Genomic DNA, 8,140 nt, shown 5'->3' with positions numbered 1-8,140 from the left:
ATGTTGAAGTGGTTAGACTTGAAAATCATAGTCTTATGCTTGAAATTAAGTGTTAAGTTGAGATTTTAAGGGTTGTTAAGCATTTTTGGCACTTTTGCGCAAAAAGTAGCTCAAACTGTGTTTCTTTTGCATGAAACTTGGCACACAACATTATATGTATATATTATTGTGTTGAACTGGTTAAAATTGAAACTCGTAGTCATATGCTAGAAATTACATGTTTAGTTGGGATTTTAAGCGTTTTTGGCACTTTTCCGAATAAAGTAGCTCAAACTTGGTTTGTTTTGTACGAAACTTGGCACACAACACTATTTGGTATATATTATTATGTTGAAGTGGTTAGAATTTAAAATCACAGTGAAATGCAAGAAATTACGTGTTAAGTTGCGATTTTAAGGGTTTTTAAGCGTTTTTGGCACTTTTACGCATAAAGTAGCTCAAACTTGGTTTGTTTTACACGAAACTTGGCACACAACACTATTTGGTATATATTATTGTGTTGAAGTGGTTAGAATTGGAAATCATAGTCATATGCAAGAAATTACATGTTAAGTTGCGATTTTATGGGTTTTTAAACGTTTTTGGCACTTTTGCGCAAAAAAAGAGCTCAAACTTCGTTGGTTTTGAACGAAACTTGGCACACAAAACTATTTGTTAAAAATTATTATGTGGAAGTGGTTAGAATTGAAAATCATAGTCATATGCTAGAAATTACATGTTAAGTTGCGATATTAAGGGTTTTTAAGCATTTTTGGCACTTTTGCGCATAAACTAGCTCAATCTTGGTTTGATTTGCACGAAACTTGACATACAACACTATTTGGTATATATTATTATGTTGAAGAGGTTAGAATTCAAAATCATAGTCTTATGCTTGAAATTAAGTGTTAGGTTGAGATTTTAAGGGTTGTTAAGCATTTTTGGCACTTTTGCGCAAAAAGTAGCTCAAACTTGGTTTCTTTTGCACGAAACTTGGCACACAACAATATATGTATATATTATTGTGTTGAACTTGTTAAAATTGAAATTCATAGTCATATGCTAGAAATTACATGTTAAGTTGGGATTTTAAGGGCTTTTAAGCGTTTTTGCACTTTTCCGCACAAAGTAGCTCAAACTTGGTTTGTTTTGTACGAAACTTGGCACACAACACTATTTGGTATATATTATTATGTTGAAGTGGTTAGAATTTAAAATCACAGTGAAATGCTAGAAATTACGTGTTAAGTTGCGATTTTAAGGGTTTTTAAGCGTTTTTGGCACTTTCGCGCATAAAGTAGCTCAAACTTGGTTTGTTTTGCATGAAACTTGGCACACAACACTATTTGGTATATATTATTGTGTTGAAGTGGTTAGAATTGGAAATCATAGTCATATGCAAGAAATTACAAGTTTAGGTGCGATTTTGATTTTTAAGCGTTTTTGGCACTTTTGCGCATAAAGTAGCTAAAACTTGGTTGGTTTTCAACGAAACTTGGCACACAAAACTATTTGGTATAAATTATTGTGTTGAAGTGGTTAGAATTTAAAATCATAGTCATATGCTAGAAATTACATGTTAAGTTGCGCTTTAAGGGTTTCTAAGCGTTTTTGGCACTTTTGCGCATAAAGTAGCTCAAACTTAGTTCGATTTGCTCGAAACTTGGCATACAACACTATTTGGTATATATTATTGTGTTGAAGTGGTTAAAATTGAAAATCATAGTCATATGCTAGAAATTACATGTTAAGTTGCGATTTTAAGGGTTTTTAAGCGTTTTTGGCAATTTTGCGCATAAAGTAGCTCAAACTTGGTTTGATTTGCACGAAACTTGACATACAACACGATTTGGTATATATTATTATGTTGAAGTGGTTAGATTTGAAAATCATAGTCTTATGCTTGAAATTAAGTGTTAAGTTGAGATTTTAAGGGTTGTTAAGCATTTTTGGCACTTTTGCGCAAAAAGTAGCTCAAACTTGGTTTCTTTTGCACCAAACTTGGCACACCACTTTATATGTATATATTATTGTGTTGAACTGGTTAAAATTGAAACTCGTAGTCATATGCTAGAAATTACATGTTTAGTTGGGATTTTAAGTGCTTTTAAGCGTTGTTGGCACTTTTCCGAATAAAGTAGCTCAAACTTGGTTTGTTTTGTACGAAACTTGGCACACAACACTATTTGCTATATATTATTATGTTGAAGTGGTTAGAATTTAAAATCACAGTGAAATGCAAGAAATTACGTGTTAAGTTGCGATTTTAAGGGTTTTTAAGCGTTTTTTGGCACTTTTACGCATAAAGTAGCTCAAACTTGGTTTGTTTTACACGAAACTTGGCACACAACACTATTTGGTATATATTATTGTGTTGAAGTGGTTAGAATTGGAAATCATAGTCATATGCAAGAAATTACATGTTAAGTTGCGATTTTATGGGTTTTTAAACGTTTTGGGCACTTTTGCGCAAAAAAGTGCTCAAACTTCGTTGGTTTTGAACGAAACGTGGCACAAAAAACTATTTGTTAAAAATTATTGTGTTGAAGTGGTTAGAATTGAAAATCATAGTCATATGCTAGAAATTACATGTTAAGTTGCGATGTTAAGGGTTTTTAAGCATTTTTGGCACTTTTGCACATAAAGTAGCTCAAACTTGGTTTGATTTGCACGAAACTTGACATACAACACTATTTGGTATATATTATTATGTTGAAGAGGTTAGAATTCAAAATCATAGATTTATGCTTGAAATTAAGTGTTAGGTTGAGATTTTAAGGGTTGTTAAGCATTTTTGGCACTTTTGCGCAAAAAGTAGCTCAAACTTGGTTTCTTTTGCACGAAACTTGTCACACAACATTATATGTATATATTATTGTGTTGAACTTGTTAAAATAGATATTCATAGTTATATGCTAAAAATTACATGTTAAGTTGCGATTTTAAGGGCTTTTAAGCGTTTTTGCACTTTTCCGCATAAAGTAGCTCAAACTTGGTTTGTTTTGTACGAAACTTGGCACACAACACTATTTGGTATATATTATTATGTTCAAGTGGTTAGAATTTAAAATCACAGTGAATTGCTAGAAATTACGTGTTAAGTTGCGATTTTAAGGGTTTTTAAGCGTTTTTGGCACTTTTGCGCATAAAGTAGCTCAAACTTGGTTTATTATGCATGAAACTTGGCACACAACACTATTTGGTACATATTATTGTGTTGAAGTGGTTAGAATTTGAAATCACAGTCATATGCAAGAAATTACAAGTTTAGTTGCGATTTTAAGGGTTTTTAAGCGTTTTTGGCACTTTTGCGCAAAAAGTAGCTAAAACTTCGTTGGTTTTCAACGAAACTTGGCACAAAAAACTATTTGGTATAAATTATTGTGTTGAAGTGGTTAGAATTTAAAATCAAAGTCATATGCTAGAAATTACATGTTAAGTTGCGATTTTAATGGTTTCTAAGCGTTTTTGGCACTTTTGCACATAAAGTAAACTTAGTTCGATTTGCACGAAACTTGGCATACAACACTATTTGGTATATATTATTGTGTTGAAGCGGTTAAAATTGAAAATCATAGTCATATGCTAGAAATTACATGTTAAGTTGCGATTTTAAGGGTTTTTAAGCGTTTTTGACACTTTTGCGCATAAAGTAGCTCAAACTTGGTTTGATTTGCACGAAACTTGACATACTACGCGATTTGGTATATATTATTATGTTCAAGTGGTTAGATTTGAACATAATAGTCTTATGCTTGAAATTAAGTGTTAAGTTGAGATTTTAAGGGTTGTTAAGCATTTTTGGCACTTTTGCGCAAAAAGTAGCTCAAACTTTGTTTCTTTTGCATGAAACATGGCACACAACATTATTTGTACATATTATTGTGTTGAACTGGTTAAAATTTAAAATCGTAGTCATATGCTAGAATATACATGTTTATTTGGGATTTTAAGGGCTTTTAAGCGTTTTTGGCTCTTTTCTGCATAAAGTAGCTCAAACTTGGTTTGTTTTGTACGAAACTTTGCACACAATACTATTTGGTATATATTATTATGCAGAAGTGGTTAGAATTTAAAATCACAGTGAAATGCAAGAAATTACGTGTTATTTTGCGATTTTAAGGGTTTTTAAGCGTTTTTGGCACTTTTACGCATAAAGTAGCTCAAACTTGGTTTGTTTTACACGAAACTTGGCACACAACACTATTTGGTATATATTATTGTGTTGAAGTGGTTAGAATTGGAAATCATAGTCATATGCAAGAAATTACATGTTAAGTTGCGATTTTATGGGTTTTTAAACGTTTTTGGCACTTTTGCGCAAAAAAGAGCTCAAACTTCGTTGGTTTTGAACGAAACTTGGCACACAAAACTATTTGTTAAAAATTATTATGTGGAAGTGGTTAGAATTGAAAATCATAGTCATATGCTAGAAATTACATGTTAAGTTGCGATATTAAGGGTTTTTAAGCATTTTTGGCACTTTTGCGCATAAACTAGCTCAATCTTGGTTTGATTTGCACGAAACTTGACATACAACACTATTTGGTATATATTATTATGTTGAAGAGGTTAGAATTCAAAATCATAGTCTTATGCTTGAAATTAAGTGTTAGGTTGAGATTTTAAGGGTTGTTAAGCATTTTTGGCACTTTTGCGCAAAAAGTAGCTCAAACTTGGTTTCTTTTGCACGAAACTTGGCACACAACAATATATGTATATATTATTGTGTTGAAGTGGTTATAATTGGAAATCATAGTCATATGCAAGAAATTACATGTTAAGTTGCGATTTTATGGGTTTTTAAGCGTTTTTGGCACTTTTGCGCAAAAAATAGCTCAAACTTGGTTGGTTTTCGAACGAAACTTGGCACACAAAACTATTTGGTATATATTATTGTGTTGAAGTGGTTATAATTGGAAATCATAGTCTTATGCTTGAAATTAAGTGTTAGGTTGAGATTTTAAGGGTTGTTAAGCATTTAAGGCACTTTTGCGCAAAAAGTAGCTCAAACTTGATTTCTTTTGCACGAAACTTGGCACACAACATTATATGTATATATTATTGTGTTGTGATTTTAAAATAGATATTCATAGTCATATGCTAAAAATTACATGTTAAGTTGTGATTTTAAGGGCTTTTAAGCGTTTTTGCACTTTTCCGCATAAAGTAGCTCAAACTTGGTTTGTTTTGTACGAAACTTGGCACATAACACCATTTGGTATATATTATTATGTTCAAGTGGTTAGAATTTAAAATCACAGTGAAATGCTAGAAATTACGTGTTTAAGTTGCGATTTTAAGGGTTTTTTAAGCGTTTTTGGCACTTTTGCGCATAAAGTAGCTCAAACTTGGTTTAATTTGCATGAAACTTGGCACACAACACTATTTGTTATATATTATTGTGTTGAAGTGGTTAGAATTGGAAATCACTGTCATATGAAAGAAATTACAAGTTTAGTTGCGATTTTAAGGGTTTTTAAGCGTTTTTGGCACTTTTGTGCATAAAGTAGCTAAAACTTCGTTGGTTTTCAACGAAACTTGGCACAAAAAACTATTTGGTATAAATTATTTTGTTGAAGTGGTTAGAATTTAAAATCAAAGTCATATGCTAGAAATTACATGTTAAGTTGCGATTTTAATGGTTTCTAAGCGTTTTTGGCACTTTTGCACATAAAGTAGCTCAAACTTCGTTCGATTTGCACGAAACTTGGCATACAACACTATTTGATATATATTATTGTGTTGAAGCGGTTAAAATTGAAAATCATAGTCATATGCTAGAAATTACATGTTTAAGTTGCGATTTTAAGGGTTTTTAAGCGTTTTTGACACTTTTGCGCATAAAGTAGCTCAAACTTGGTTTGATTTGCACGAAACTTGACATACAGCACGATTTGGTATATATTATTATGTTGAAGTGGTTAGATTTGAAAATAATAGTCTTATGCTTGAAATTAAGTGTTAAGTTGAGATTTTAAGGGTTTTTAAGCATTATTGGCACTTTTGCGCAAAAAGTACTCAAACTTTGTTTCTTTTGCATGAAACATGGCACACAACATTATTTGTACATATTATTGTGTTGAACCGGTTAAAATTTAAAATCGTAGTCATATGCTAGAAATTACATGTTTATTTGGGATTTTAAGGGCTTTTAAGCGTTTTTGGCTCTTTCTCTGCATAAAGTAGCTCAAACTTGGTTTGTTTTGTACGAAAACTTTGCACACAATACTATTTGGTATATATTATTATGCTGAAGTGGTTAGAATTTAAAATCACAGTGAAATGCAAGAAATTACGTGTTAAGTTGCGCTTTTAAGGGTTTTTAAGTGTTTTTGGCACTTTTGCGCATAAAGTAGCTCAAACTTGGTTTGTTTTACACGAAACTTGGCACACAACACTATTTGGTATATATTATTGTGTTGAAGTGGTTATAATTGGAAATCATAGTCATATGCAAGAAATTACATGTTAAGTTGCGATTTTATGGGTTTTTAAGCGTTTTTGGCACTTTTGCGCAAAAAATAGCTCAAACTTGGTTGGTTTTCGAACGAAACTTGGCACACAAAACTATTTGGTATATATTATTGTGTTGAAGTGGTTATAATTGGAAATCATAGTCTTATGCTTGAAATTAAGTGTTAGGTTGAGATTTTAAGGGTTGTTAAGCATTTTAGGCACTTTTGCGCAAAAAGTAGTTCAAACTTGATTTCTTTTGCACGAAACTTGGCACACAACTTTATATGTATATATTATTGTGTTGAACTTGTTAAAATAGATATTCATAGTCATATGCTAAAAATTACATGTTAAGTTGTGATTTTAAGGGCTTTTAAGCGTTTTTGCACTTTTCCGCATAAAGTAGCTCAAACTTGGTTTGTTTTGTACGAAACTTGGCACACAACACTATTTGGTATATATTATTATGTTGAAGTGGTTAGAATATAAAATCACAGTAAAATGCTAGAAATTACGTGTTAAGTTGCGATTTTAAGGGGTTTTTAAGCGTTTTTGGCACTTTTGCGCATAAAGTAGCTCAAACTTGGTTTGTTTTGCATGAAACTTGGCACACAACACTATTTGGTATATATTATTGTGTTGAAGTGGTTAGAATTGGAAATCATAGTCATATGCAAGAAATTACAAGTTTAGTTGCGATTTTAAGGATTTTTAAGCGTTTTTGGCACTTTTGCGCATAAAGTAGCTAAAACTTCGTTGGTTTTCAACGAAACTTGGCACAAAAAACTATTTGGTATAAATTATTGTGTTGTAGTTGTTAGAATTTAAAATCATAGTCATATGCTAGAAATTACATGTTAAGTTGCGATTTTAATGGTTTCTAAGCGTTTTTGGCACTTTTGCGCATAAAGTAGCTCAAACTTAGTTCGATTTGCACGAAACTTGGCTTACAACACTATTTGGTATATATTATTGTGTTGAAGCGGTTAAAATTGAAAATCATAGTCATATGCTAGAAATTACATGTTAAGTTGCGATTTTAAGGGTTTTTAAGCGTTTTTGGCACTTTTGCGCATAAAGTAGCTCAAACTTGGTTTGATTTGCACGAAACATGACATACAACACGATTTGGTATATATTATTATGTTGAAGTGGTTAGATTTTAAAATCATAGTCTTATGCTTGAAATTAAGTGTTAAGTTGAGATTTTAAGGGTTGTTAAGCATTTTTGGCACTTTTGCGCAAAAAGTAGCTCAAACTTTGTTTCTTTTGCACGAAACTTGGCACACAACATTGTATGTATATATCATCGTGTTGAACTGGTTAAAATTGAAAATCATAGTCATATGCTAGAAATTACATGTTTAGTTGGGATTTTAAGGGCTTTTAAGCGTTTTTGGCACTTTTCCGCATAAAGTAGCTCAAACTTGGTTTGTTTTGTACGAAACTTGGCACACAACACTATTTGGTATATATTATTATGCTGAAGTGGTTAGAATTTAAAATCACAGTGAAATGCAAGAAAATTACGTGTTAAGTTGCGATTTTAAGGGTTTTTAAGTGTTTTTTGCACTTTTGCGCATAAAGTAGCTCAAACTTGGTTTGTTTTACACGAAACTTGGCACACAAACACTATTTGGTATATTTATTGTGTTGAAGTGGTTATAATTGGAAATCATAATCATATGCAAGAACTTACATG

This window comes from Amaranthus tricolor, chromosome 6 (assembly GCF_026212465.1).
Source record: "Amaranthus tricolor cultivar Red isolate AtriRed21 chromosome 6, ASM2621246v1, whole genome shotgun sequence".
NCBI classification, from domain to species: Eukaryota; Viridiplantae; Streptophyta; class Magnoliopsida; order Caryophyllales; family Amaranthaceae; genus Amaranthus; species Amaranthus tricolor.
The sequence above is the reverse complement of the archived record's forward strand: the minus strand, read 5'-3'. Positions refer to the sequence as shown.